This window comes from Muntiacus reevesi, chromosome 6, assembly GCF_963930625.1.
Source record: "Muntiacus reevesi chromosome 6, mMunRee1.1, whole genome shotgun sequence".
Classification (NCBI taxonomy): Eukaryota; Metazoa; Chordata; class Mammalia; order Artiodactyla; family Cervidae; genus Muntiacus; species Muntiacus reevesi.
This window is the reverse complement of record NC_089254.1, coordinates 71,352,364-71,365,626: the sequence shown is the minus strand read 5'-3', so window position 1 is coordinate 71,365,626 and position 13,263 is coordinate 71,352,364. Positions and strand designations below refer to the sequence as shown.

Below are 13,263 nucleotides of genomic sequence, written 5' to 3'. Positions count from 1 at the left end.
CTGGTCTCTGAGACATTTTTCATTCAATAAATACAGTTAACACTTGAACAACGTGAAGGTTAAGGGAGCCAACCCCAGCAAAGTAAAAATCTATGTACTGCCATCTCTGCCTTGAAAGCAAAGGAACTGATAAATGGCTCAGCCAAGGTCAGGAAACTGAAACAGTTTGGATAGAATCAGGGCTCATCCTTTAGATTTTTTTATTCTAACACTGGAATCTCTAATAAAACACAATCTCTGCCCCTCCGACTTAAAGATTTGTAAAACAAAAATGCTGACACTATTTTTATCAAAAAAAACAAAAAATCTACCTATAAGCCGACCTATGCTATTGAAACCTGTGTTGTTCAAGGGTCAACTGTATTTTTGAACCTTATTCTGTGCCAGATGCTTTTCTGGGTGCTAGAGATGTTAGCCAAAGCCTGCTAAGAATAATTGGGAAATTATTGCTTTCTTCCTCTAAGCACCCACCTGCTTGTGTAACTTCTTCCTTCTTGTTTGAAGGGTGGGCATTATGGCTGGAGCTGCAGCAGTTTCCTGGTCGCTCAGCTGGTAAAGAACCCACCTGTCAATGCAGGAGATGCAAGAGAGGCAAGTTGGATCCCTAGGTCAGGAAGATCCCCTGGAGAAGAAAATGGCAACCTGCTCCAGTATTCTTGTCCATGAACTGAGGAAACCTAAAGGGCTATAATCCATGGGGTCACAAAGAGTGGACATGACTGAGTGCATGCACGGATGCAGCACTCATAGTGGCAACAGGAGGGAAAAGCTAATGGAATTGTATCGTATAATTGTACTGCTTATTGCATAAGAGATAAACCAACCCATTTATTTTGTTGAAAGCCATGATGATATAGGTTCTTTTCATTTTATAAGCAATAGAAAAAATTCTGAATCTGATTTTTCTCTTGCACATTATTTTAGGAGTTTTTCATTTCTGTATAATAAATGCTGTATCCTGCCTTAGTGCAGTGTCCTGGGATACAGGAAAATTTGAAAAGGCCCTGTCTTTGGAAAGCAGGCTAAGATATACATTATGGAATAACAAAATATCAGAGACTGATAAACAGCAAGGTCCTACTGTATAGCATAGGAAACTATATTTAATATCTTTTAATAAACTATAATGGAAAAAATCTGAAAAAATACTTATATATAACTGAATCACTTTGCTATACACCTGGAACTAACACAATATTGTAAATCAACTATATTCAGTTAAAAAAGAGAGGAAACAAAAGTCATGTTTGTCAATTAGATAAATTGAGAATTACAGGGATTAGATAGCATTTAAAATCACACTACTTATTACTAGCACAAAGAAATTGTAATTCTGTTTTCATGGTGTGTATTTCAATGTCATTTTAAAAAACCCACACATATAAACAATCTGAATCACAAAAAATAGGGCAAAAAAAAAAGAGAAATTTATAAATCCATGCTCAGGGTTCCAAGGAAAAGTATTTCTGCCGAATATTACAATGGTTATTTTGCTATTATGAGATATTCTATTATCCAAAGAATTTGGAACCCTCTGTAATAAAGTTAAGCATATTTGTTTCTCTGGGACTCCTCAAGCCTTTAGTATAAGAAGATGTACAATGAATCATGAAAAGACAGAAACGGTGTGCAAAAGTTTCTCCTTTTCTGTAGACTATGGAACCTACTCTTCCTGGAGCATTTTAAGAGACTGGTATTCTGAAAAATAAACTTTTAAAAGCATCATAATTTATTAGCTTAAGCTCTTTGTGAACTGATTCAAAATATAGATAGAAAAAAAGCACAACTAAAAGGAATCACACCACAGTTAAACATACTAAAAATTCTAACAGAGCTCGTTCTGATATTCAACAAAACCTAAGTACTAAAGCAGCTTCAAAAACCTAAATACTCTAAGTACAAAGCAAACTTAAGCAAAAATGTCAAGGACTGTCATGCAAACTTGGCATTCTCAAAAGAGAAAAGAGAAGAATGTTTATACACTTTATCCTGCCACTTATCACATAATGACTAACATGGCCAAATATATAAAAATATTTAATCGTCAATATAACATAAAATGTATCAATTCATTATGTTAATTACTAAAATTTAAAAGTTGACAGTCAAAAATAACTCAAATTTTTATGCATCAAAGAAATACAGTAACAAATTTAAGAATAAAGCTAAGTACTCATGGAGGTAAAGTTTAATTGTTCTGATTTTTGTTTTACTCTTTACAATGTTTTATGATTCAATATTCAGTAACCAATCTGCCAGTTGGCTTTGGTTCTATATTTCTCAGCGTGACATTGGAAGATGTCTTACTTTGGAAATGTTGAACACAACACAGTGGAAAGGTACTTTGTGACTTTGCCGCCATCATGTGGATATTAAGTTTACTAAATGTGGGGGAAGTGTGTGACCTTAAAAAATGGTGTGTTGAGTCTTTAGGTTTATTTCAGGACTTCTCATCCTGGGCCCGGTGGACTCCCTAACAAGTCTGCGTGTGTGTTAAGTTGTTACAGTCATGCTGACCCTTTACGACCCCATTGACTGCAGCCCACCATGTTCCTCTGTTCATGGGATTCTCCAGGCAGAAATACTGGAGTGAGTTGCTCTCCTCCAGAGGACCTTCTTGACCCAGTAATTGAACCTGCTTCTCTTATGTCTCCTGCATTGGCAGGTGGGTTCTTTGCCACTAGCACCACCTGGGAAGCCCTTACAGGACCCCAAAAGCTCCTGAAAGGAAACATGAATTTCTTCTGTGAGTCAGCATGTTTCTGGGAATTTTCATCATAGCCTAATGACATAGTGATCAGACAAAAGGTAGGAACCTTTTGTATGAGTTATACAATCAAAAATGTAAAAGCTAAAAACATAAGGGAGTAATTTTTGGTGGCCTTGTTATGGCCTACCCTTGATATTGAAGCCAACACATTTATTCTTGCATCTTCAGTCTTCGCCTATATATATATATATTTTTTCCCCCCCTTGGGGCCTGGTGTATTGTCTTTCAAAACTTATGAAGATTTCTCCAACATAATGCATATGAGAAATAAGCTTGCAAACTTTAAATTGTTAAGCAAACACTCAAACTGCAATGAGACTCTGCTTTCAAAACAGTGACTCTGGGGCATTAGCGAAGAAATTCTATCACGTCTAATATTCACTAAAATCACTGTTCTGCAAGAGCTGAAATCAGCATGCTTTCCTTCACTTACTACTGCAACTGAACATTCAAATAACTAGTGACCAACTTTCTTTAGACAAAATTTCAATGTATTATGTCAAATAAAGAAGATTGTCTACAAACTAGTAGGAATTTTCTAAACAGCTGGCATAATTCTCCATGTATTGTCTTTATGCTGAAATTCAAATTTTGGATCTATAAGATGCATTTAATCCAACCACAGCGATTACTTAAGGACTCCCAGCTGTCATCTCCACAGTGATGGCTCATGTCTGACATTGTACCTGGATGACATATACAAGACATCTGTTGACCCTCAAAGACAAACCAGGTAGGATGAACCCTGACACTGGTCATGTCTCCTCTAGAGCAAAGATAATCTAAAATGCCCTAATAAAGCCTTCACTGGTGTTTCCTGTTTTGTTGTTGAATTTTTATTTTAGGTTTGTAGATCAGATGCATATACATTTCAACAAAACTTGACAAACAGGTTTTTGCTGAAAATATACTACCAGGAGCAGATTCAGAAAGCAGTGCCTCTATCTGTGAGATTTTCTAAGGGACTCAAATGAGAAAGAAAAGTCAAGTTTTAATTGAGGAAATGTTATTAACAGAATAGGTCTATAAGTAAACATATATTTAAAGTTTTTCTCAGTCACACAATTCTTTAACCCAGTGAGTCTTCTTACTTCCCATCCAGCTCTGAACAGCACTGTCCAAGAGGACATCGAAGGATGATGAACTGTTCTATGTCTACCTTGCCCATTCTGACCACTTGTGGCTATTCACCCCTTGAAATTGTTGTTACTATGACTGAGGAACTGAATTTTTAGCTTTATTTACTTTTAATTAATTCAAACTTAAATAGGCACACGTGTTCAGTGGCTACTCTATTGAATCTCTAACCCTAAAGAAGCCAATGTACAGAGAAACAATGTATTCAGTTATCAGTCACTTTGTAGATCATCATGATTTATTTATTTTTTATATTTTTCAGCACAATCTAATTTTATTTTAAATTGGAGTATAATTGCTTTAAAATATTGTTTTCGTTTTTGCTGTACAACAAAGGGAATCAGGTACATGTACACACATATTCCTTCTCTTGGACCTCCCTCCCACCTCCCCCTCATCCCAACCGTCTGAAAGTCATCACAGAGCACCAAGATAAGCTCCTCGTGCTTTGTAGCAGATTTCCTCTATAGCAGGTTCCCACGATATGTTTCATACATGATAGTGTATTTATACTGTTAACATGAACGGCAGAACCAGTGAAGGTGTTCATCTCCTTTGCATTCTTTGGAGATGTCTGGAGAGTGGTTAGCCTTAGTCCGTTCACTGTATAGTGTAGAGCTTGGTTTAAATCTGAAATTCAACACACAGCAGTGTAGTAACATTAAAAACCATCTCACAGATATTTTATTCTGTGGAGAACAAGTTGTTTAATGATCATCAAAAAGTAATTGCTAAAATGAAGATACTTGGCAGAATAAATAAGCTCAAAATTTCAGCTAAGAAAAGCTAGGGTGGTGTGGACCCTTGTATAAAGAGCAGAGCTCATGCACCCTAGTGCTTGGCTGCCCAGCCCCAGACCCCCATGGTGCAGCTGGGGGCTCAGCTGCTCTGTGCAGGCAGGAAGACTGTGTTCTCCCACCAGGGGAGGTATGTTTCAGCTTGATCCAGGCAGTTGACACCAACTGTATGGAAATATTGAATGTAAGTTTGGAATAGCAATGCAAGTAAACATTGATGAGGGCAGAAGCTCACAAGTGGGGTTCTCAACAGTTATTTTAGTACTGAAATTTGCTTTTTTTAATTGAAGCATCATTGATTTACAGTATTGTATTAGTGTCAATTGGATAGCATAGTGATTCAGTATTTTTGCAGATTATACTCCTTTATAGGCTAATACAATATAATAGATCTAATACTCTGTACTATACAGTAAATCTGTTACTTATCTATTTTATATATAGTAATCTGTATCTGTTAAACCCATACCCCTAATTTGTCCCTCCCGGCTTCCCTCTCTCTTTTAGTAACCACAGGTTTTTTTTCTTTTTCCTATGTATGTGAGTCTGTTTTGCATATATATTCATTTGTATTACTTTTTGGATTCCACATATATGTGATAATATACAGTATTTGTTTTTCTCTGTCTGACTTATTTTACTAAGCATAATACTGTATGGCCTCATCCATGATGCTGCAAATGGCAGTATCTCATGATTTTTTATGGCTGAGTAATATACATATGTCATAACTTTTAATCCATCATTTGTTGTTGGGAACTTGAGCTGGTTCCGTGTCTCAGCTACTATAAATAGTGTTGCTATGTACATTGGGAATGCATGAAATATACAAAAATTATCTGTTCATGCATTATCGACTCAATGGACGTAAGTTTGAGCAAAGTCCAGGAGACAGTGAAGGACAGGGAAGCCTGGCATGCTACAGTCTATGGGGTCAGACAGGACTGAGCGAATGAACAACAGAAGTAGATACTACTAGCAGATGTAAAGGCCTTGAGAGCAAACTTCGTAGCAATTGTGTTTGGATCTTCATCAGCTGAGGCTCAGTGGTAAACAACACATGTATATAAACTTTTCCTGTCTTCTTTCTAATTTTAAAATTCTTTATTTTCTCTTCTACTAATAGATGTAGCATGAATGCTTCTTTTAGCTTTTTGATAATCTCAAGATAAATTTTACAGGAGCAGCTCACCCTAAAGCACATATCAAGAAACGATTTGTTGCTGTTGCTTACTTTTCTCTTTACCTCACAGGTTGCAGCTAAGTAAACTTAAGCTATATAAGCCCAGGTCAGAACAGTTCATAGTTCTTTCAAGAAATACCCCAATCCTTTTATCCCTTCAATAATTTTAAGTTTTTTATTTATCTCAGTTTTCTTTTGAACATGACATTTTGTGTGTGTGTGTCTGTCTGTTTCTGGTTTTTGGTTTTTTTTTTTTTTTTCAAGATTTATTTATTTATTTTAGGCTGTACTGGGTTTTCATTGCTGCTCTCAGTTGCAGCAAGCTGGGGCTACTCTGTAGTTCTGTTGCATGGGCTTTTCATTGGGGTGGCTTCTTTTGTTGCAGAGCACGGGCTCTAGGGCACATGGGCTTCAGTAGTTGCAGCATATGGGCTTAGTTGCTCCAAGGCACGTGGGATCTTCCTGGACCAGGGATCAAACCTATGTCCCTTGCATTGACAGGTGGATCCTTTACCACTAAGCCACCAGGGATGCCCTGAACTTGAAATATTTTATAAATATTTCATATAATATATAATATTTAATATATATTTAATATATAATAATAATAAATATTTATATAAATATAAATAAAATGGTTTTTTTTTTCTTTTTAAAGTTATATCTCATCTCTACATCTATACATACATCGGGGCTTCCCTGGTGGCTCAGATGGTTAAAACGAAAATCTGCCTATAATGCAGAAGACATGGATTCTATCCCTGGGCTGGGAAGATCCCCTGGAGAAGGAAATGGTTAATGGCTACCCACTCCAGTATGCTTACCTGGAAAATTCCACAGACAGAGGAGCCTGATGGGCTACAGTCCATGAGGTCACAAAGAGTTGAACGCAACTGAGCAACTAACACTTTCACTTTCATACATACATATGTGTAAAAATATTCAACCATGCATCAAGGATAGATACATAAATATTCAAAAATTTATCATAATATCCTTAATAAGTAGCATACATGCGTCAGTTAAAGATATTTAGTTTCAGAAACAAGAATGGAAGAATGGCTTTACCATTATTACCTTTAATTTTATATGTTTAAAAGTCAGAATAATTTTCCACTGGAAAAATATTTCACTTTAAGTAAACAATATTACTTGAAGCAAATTTTAAAATATATGTATGAATTAGTATGAGTCTAAAGACTAAAGGAAATATAAAATGATTTTAAAATCAAAAGTGAGTACTTATTTAAAACATATGGCACATTATTTCTGTCATTTTAGAGTCATGCTTGCCACGTTAATATAACTTAATTTTATTGGACTCAGCATTGTAAGGATACTCAAAAGTAGTAACTAGATTGTTTGGTAGTTTTAGAATTTGATTTTGAGAAAAGCATCCAAATCTTGAAAATCAGAGTGGGGCTTCCTGCCTAGACTTGTTATTTACTATTCAACTGGAACTCAGACACTGTGGAGTTGGTCAATTTGTCAATTGCTGCTCAGGACAGAATGTAACTAATGTTGTGCCCAGTAGGACATTCATGAGTTTTTAATCTAACTTATCAATTTTGTTCTAATTTTTTTAATGCTGATAAACATCCAGTTCCTAAAAATGCCCAATGATCCAGTTTTGCAATTAGCATTTCCCTCATCAATTAGTTGAATTAAGTTTTGGCATCAGAGTATTCTTTATGAGATATGCACTTTTACCTCCTGAAAATTATGCTTTGACATGACATTTGATCATAAAGCACATTAATCAGACTTTGACCAGATGGGAAGAAGAGACTGACCTCTCATTAGACTAAAGACTACTTTTGTGACTGTAGGTCATTATGTATGTACGAGAATACTCTCCATTCCCTAGGGACCTAGTTTAGGGTGCAGAGGGTACTGCTATTTTCTACATTAAGTTCTTATGAAAATGCCATCTAATACCTCCATTAGTTTTAAAAAGTCTGTGTTTTCTCATGACTAAGAACTTAATATAGCTCAGAATTTTGCTTGCTATTGATATTACTTGCAGAGTTGATAGGATAGGATTTGAAGTTGATAGGATTTGAAGAATAGTTTCATTGTTTTATAAGTTCATTTTTATATCTTCAATCAGTTCTAGTTAGAGGCCACCTCCTTTTACATAAAATGAGCTCATTTTCCCAGGAACACGTGCATATAAGCTCCTTTATTAAGTTGCACACACTTTTGCTAAATTAGAATCCTCCTGTTTTCTGTGTCCCAATATATTATCTCACTTAGGCCATAACATTTTTTTTAAAGAGATCATGTCATAAACGTGTTTATATACCTCATGATACTTAGCACATACTATCTTGCTTTCTGTAAACAGTCCATGTGGTGGAGCAGAAAGAGTCATGAGTTAGAAGTTCAGTCCCAAGCCAGAACCCTAGCTCTGCCACTGTGCATTAGACCACATACCCCATCCTTCATCTGCAAAGTGAGAGTAATTTATGAGCCTCACCGTCAAGATCTTTGTATGATGTGATGGAAAGTGAAGGGATTTTGAAGTTAGATTTGAGTTCCTATCCTAACTTATCCACTTAATGATTATTTCCTGATCACAAAATGGGAGTAAAAACAATCAGCCTTTCATGTTATGAGATTTGAATTAGATGATTCAGGTAAAGCTTCTGTCTTTAGTGTCCGGTGCCCAGTAGGTTTTCAATAAGTATTTATTCCTTATTTATAAAACTTTTTCCAGGTTGTCGGATGACAGTCAAATACACTAGAGTAAATCCAACATTAAAAGGAGCAAGTAGAGTCTTGAAAACCCTAGTTTATATAGTGTATGTAAAAAAAGATTAAAAATTGAATTCCACATAGCATTGTGTCCATTCAGTGATTCCATGACTCCACCTCTAATTCACACCTCCCAATACATCAATCTACTTACCACTCCTACTCCTCCACTGATCCTATAATCACTGAGGCCACAAAGAGCCCTATGAATTCTAAGCATTATAGATGACTATGTAATGAGCCCTACTCCATCTCTCTTCTAAAGCTGCCTCTTCAGGTCACTCCTTCTTTGCTAAATACTAACTATAGTTCTTGATGCTCTAAGGAATTTTTATTCCTGATCTACCTGTCATTTAAACACTGTGGCCTTGACTTCCCTGGTGTTCCAGTGGTAAAGAATCTACCTTCCAATCCAAGGGATGTGGGTTTGAGCTCTGATCCAGGAACCGAGATCACACATGCCTTGATAAAACTAAGCCTGTGTGCTTTAATGAAGAGCGTGGCAACAAAGATCCAGCACAGCTGATAGATAAATAAATTAACATAAATTGTATAAATAAATAAATATTCCTGCCTCTCAGTCATTGCTTTTCCTCTAACATTTTCTTAGATAATTTCATAAACTGATTTGTTTCATTCACCTTCTATGTGATGATAATTCTCTAATGTATTTCTTTCCTGACTTTAAGAATCTTATCAACAAAGTGCTGCTGAATAACTACATTAAAATGTCCCTGTAATTCAACATGTCAAAAGAGAAACTCTATTTCATCTTTAACTTGGATTTGCCTCAGATATTCTCTATCTCATTTGCTACACTTAGCACTCCTCTAGTTTCTGAAGTTAGAAACTCAGTTGCTCAGGGTTCAAATGAGGATGATGTACTAAAGAAGCACTTGCAGAGGTAGGAGCACAGTAAAGTAAGTTGAAGCTCTCAGAGCCCAGCAAAAGTAGGGAGCCTAGGGCTGAAGTTGGACTTCTCTAGTGGCTCAGATAGTAAAGAATCTGCCTGTAATTCAGGAGACCCGGGTTTGATCCCTGGGTCAGGAAGATCCCCTGGAGAAGGGAATGGTTACCCACTCCGGTATTCCTTCCTGGAAAATTCCATGGACAGAGGAGCCTGGCAGGCTACAGTCCATGGGGTTGTAAAGAATCAAACACAACCAAGTGACTAACACACTTTATGGCTGAAGCCAGGCATAATGCAGAGCCTGATGGGAAGGACATGAGGAAGGAATGCATATCTATGGCTTTAGTACTGAGGCAAGTAATTTTCTAAGCAAAGATATGGCACAAAATCTCATGCAATAGGCTTCTCCCTCTGGAATTTGATCTAATATTAGGAAGAATTTTTCCATTAAGCTAAGAATTTCTTATCTGCCTTTTATTGACTATGCGTTTCAGATGACATGTCTCTCATCTCTCCTTGCCATGCCACAGCTTCCAGCCCAAAATGTGACAGTCAGTGAAAGTGTATTCCTTCTCCCTAATATGCTTAGCTGGTGCTCTAGTTTTCTTGCTCTGTGAATCTACAAAGGGAAAGTGGTTCTAAGACTTTTCATGCTGTGTGAGCTGAGTCCTTTGGGTAACATTGGGCATCGCATTTTCTGCAGGCTACTCCAGCAGGAGGCCTATCAGAAAACTAATTCTTCGAGTTAGTGTTGGGTTGTTTTTGTGTGTGTGGAGGGGGTAACAGGGTATTTTTGTTTAATCTCAGGAAATATATTCTTAAAATGAGAGTTGTTGAAGTTTGGCATACACTGTTTAAAATGTTTCTCATTGGTGTAGCTGAAAACAAATACTCTGGTCAAAAACTTGTCATTCATCTGTGTGAAGGAGGAAAAATGTCAATGAATTGCCTACTAAAACTTAAGAGATTTTTAAAGTAGAGACCATTCTATGCTAAAGATGGTATTTCAGTAGCACCCATGCCCTTGCCTCAGATGGATTTCTTTTTTTTTTTGGATGTTGAGAGAGGAAAATCAGAGGTTATTACGGAACCCACATGAATCCCTGGATCATTCTCAATGGTTCCTGAGTTAAACAATAAAATCTCTTTGTGAACGATTCTCCATTTCTGGACAAATTTGGATAAGTGACTTTCTCACAAAAGTAAGATATGTTCAGTGTTCACACCTCTGCACCTCAGAGCATGCAGAGTGGGTGGGTCCTCACAAGGTCTGATAAAGTGAAACACATAGAGGGCAGAAAGTATGCTGTTTCCATTTCCTTGGAAACTAGCACAAGAATGGACACCTAGTAGTTGCCAGATAAATGTTATCTGTTCAATAAAGTGTTTATCAGAAACCATTCCTTAATTTTAATCTACAAGGTTTGTAATTCCAGATTCTGCTTTATTTTCCTTCTTTTTCATAATTTTATTCATCCCTGTCTTTCCCACAGGGGAACAAAGACAGTTTGGAGAGTTCTCTGTATCACATGCTTTAAGGAAGGTTTTTAACTGCTTACCTGAATAGCAGTATTATAGTTTTAAACTTAAAACTTTTATTGCTGATATGCAATCTCTACAATTATTTTCAAGGACCTTACTTATAGACTATTTTCTATAAACTTATTTTAAGATTATAGAAAGGCTTTTTAAGAAATTGGTTATACATTTTTTGACCTTTCAGTTCTAGAGCGAGGTTTTAAAGGAAAAGGTGTTGAAACTTAAATTTAATCCAGCTGTTTCTGGATTCATGTGTGTTTGTAGAAGCTGTTGGTGACTTTAAAAGGACATGAGAAAGTATGAATTGTTTCAAAAGCTTGAAAGCCAGCTTAATAACATTGCCACACTGTTATTAAATTAATGAACTTAATAATTGTTTGCTTACGATTAAAATATCACTTGAATAGCCACAGAAATTAGTGTTGTTCATTTTGGAATCTTTGAATAGTAAGCTGAGCGTTCGCCAGGACGAAGCCATGTACCCAGAGCGTAACCAGGAAACAGTTGTGGAACCATAACACAGACACAGGGACCAGGTTGCAGAAGCTAGGCTTGGAGCAAGGTCAAAATTCACAGCAAGAGTCAAATTCAGGCCCCAACTACAAAGTCAACATCCGTGCATCGATGTTTCTAGGGTTACCTTTCTGTGGTGACAATTTGGGGAAGATTTTCCTTAAGAAAGAAAAGAAGGCAATGCTTTTATTGAAAGAAAAACTGAAATATTGTTTGTGCCCAACTATTCCAGGGTGGATGGGAAAAGCAATTCTCTTGAAAACACAATTTGGTTTTGCTCAGGCCATTTTGGGGGTCACAGCAATGGCAAAATATCCCTTATTAAAACCGGACTCTGGCATTACGGGCACATGTGAGCCATGGCCCAGGTATAAGACCATGGAAATAGTCTGACCCAGACCAACGAACTGCTTGGAAAGCGTTTTATAAAGGCTCTAGTAAGAGCAACTTAGGAGTGGCATGTACCAAGAAAAAGGAAATGTTAAACTCAGCCTAATCAAACATTTTTCTAATCCAAAGCTGAGTATAATTTGGTCTTCCACAACCCAAGAGGCCCATCAAGTAGATAAATAACTTACCATGTCCACAGTCAACTCAGCAGAGTATCTGTAAGTCATAAGACAAGAAATTAGGTACTGTCAAGGATCATTAGTGCCTCTTCTTTCATACAAAACAGCTTGAGAAATTAGTTTACATAATCCACTTCTTCTAATATGAACAGTTATATTTATAACTATGGTGAAGGGAAAGTGCTCTCACAGTCAATGACCTGGGTTCACATCCTTCCTTGACATGTGCTGGCCATGCATCTTGGAATAAATTGCATCTCCAAGACCCTTTTCTTCACTTGGACAAGAAGGAGTGAGAGCAGTAACAATACTCATAAACACAGGATTTTTGTGACAATCAAAAATATATTTGGAGAGATCTAGACATCTGTACTCAAAACACAAATTCTGCATTTAATAGAAACTATCAATAAACTATTTTTAATCATAAAAGTGGAGTGCTAATATAATTGATTCTGTATGGCTAATGTGATCATATCTGTGAAGTGCTTTGCACAGTGCCTGGTTCATATGGACATTAAACTTTCAATACATATTAGGAGGAGGAAGAGAAGGAAAAAAGAACTCACTCCAACAAAAATTGATGTAATTTCCACCAAAATTTTATCTTAATTCATGACATATCGATTGTAACTTTGACACTTAGCTAAGCTAACTAAACCTCAAAAGAGAATTATAATATTTACCTAAGAGGTCCATCTAGTCAAGGCTATGGTTGTTCCAGTGGTCGTATATGGATGTGAGAGTTGGACTATAAAGAAAGCTGAGTGCCAAAGAATGGATGCTTTTGAACTGTGGTGTTGGAGAAGACTCTTGAGAGTCCCTTGGACTGCAGGGAGATTCAACCAGTCCATCCTAAAGGAGATCAGTCCTGGGTGTTCATTGGAAGGACTGATGCTGAGTCTGAAACTCTAATACTTTGGTCACCTGATGCAAAGAGCTGACTCGTTTGAAAAGACCCTGATGCTGGGAAAGACTGAGAGCGGGAGGAGAAGGGGACAACAGAGGATGAGATGGTTGGGTGGCATCACCGACTCAATGGACATGGGTTTGGGTGAACTCTGGGAGTTGGTGATGGAGAGGGAGGA

The 13,263-nt window shown here is 36.8% G+C and overlaps 1 long non-coding RNA gene across 1 annotated transcript in view; it reads right to left on the bottom strand.

Annotated features, from left to right (window-relative positions):
• Positions 1–575: 575 nt before the first annotated feature.
• LOC136170535 (uncharacterized) overlaps positions 576–13,263 on the bottom strand; it is a 201,310-nt gene continuing 188,622 nt past the window's right edge. The window contains exons 2-3 of the long non-coding RNA XR_010663647.1: positions 12,185–12,212; positions 576–622 (exon numbers count right to left, since the gene is read on the bottom strand). This is a non-coding gene — a long non-coding RNA (uncharacterized lncRNA). The remainder of the gene's footprint in view (positions 623–12,184; positions 12,213–13,263) is intronic.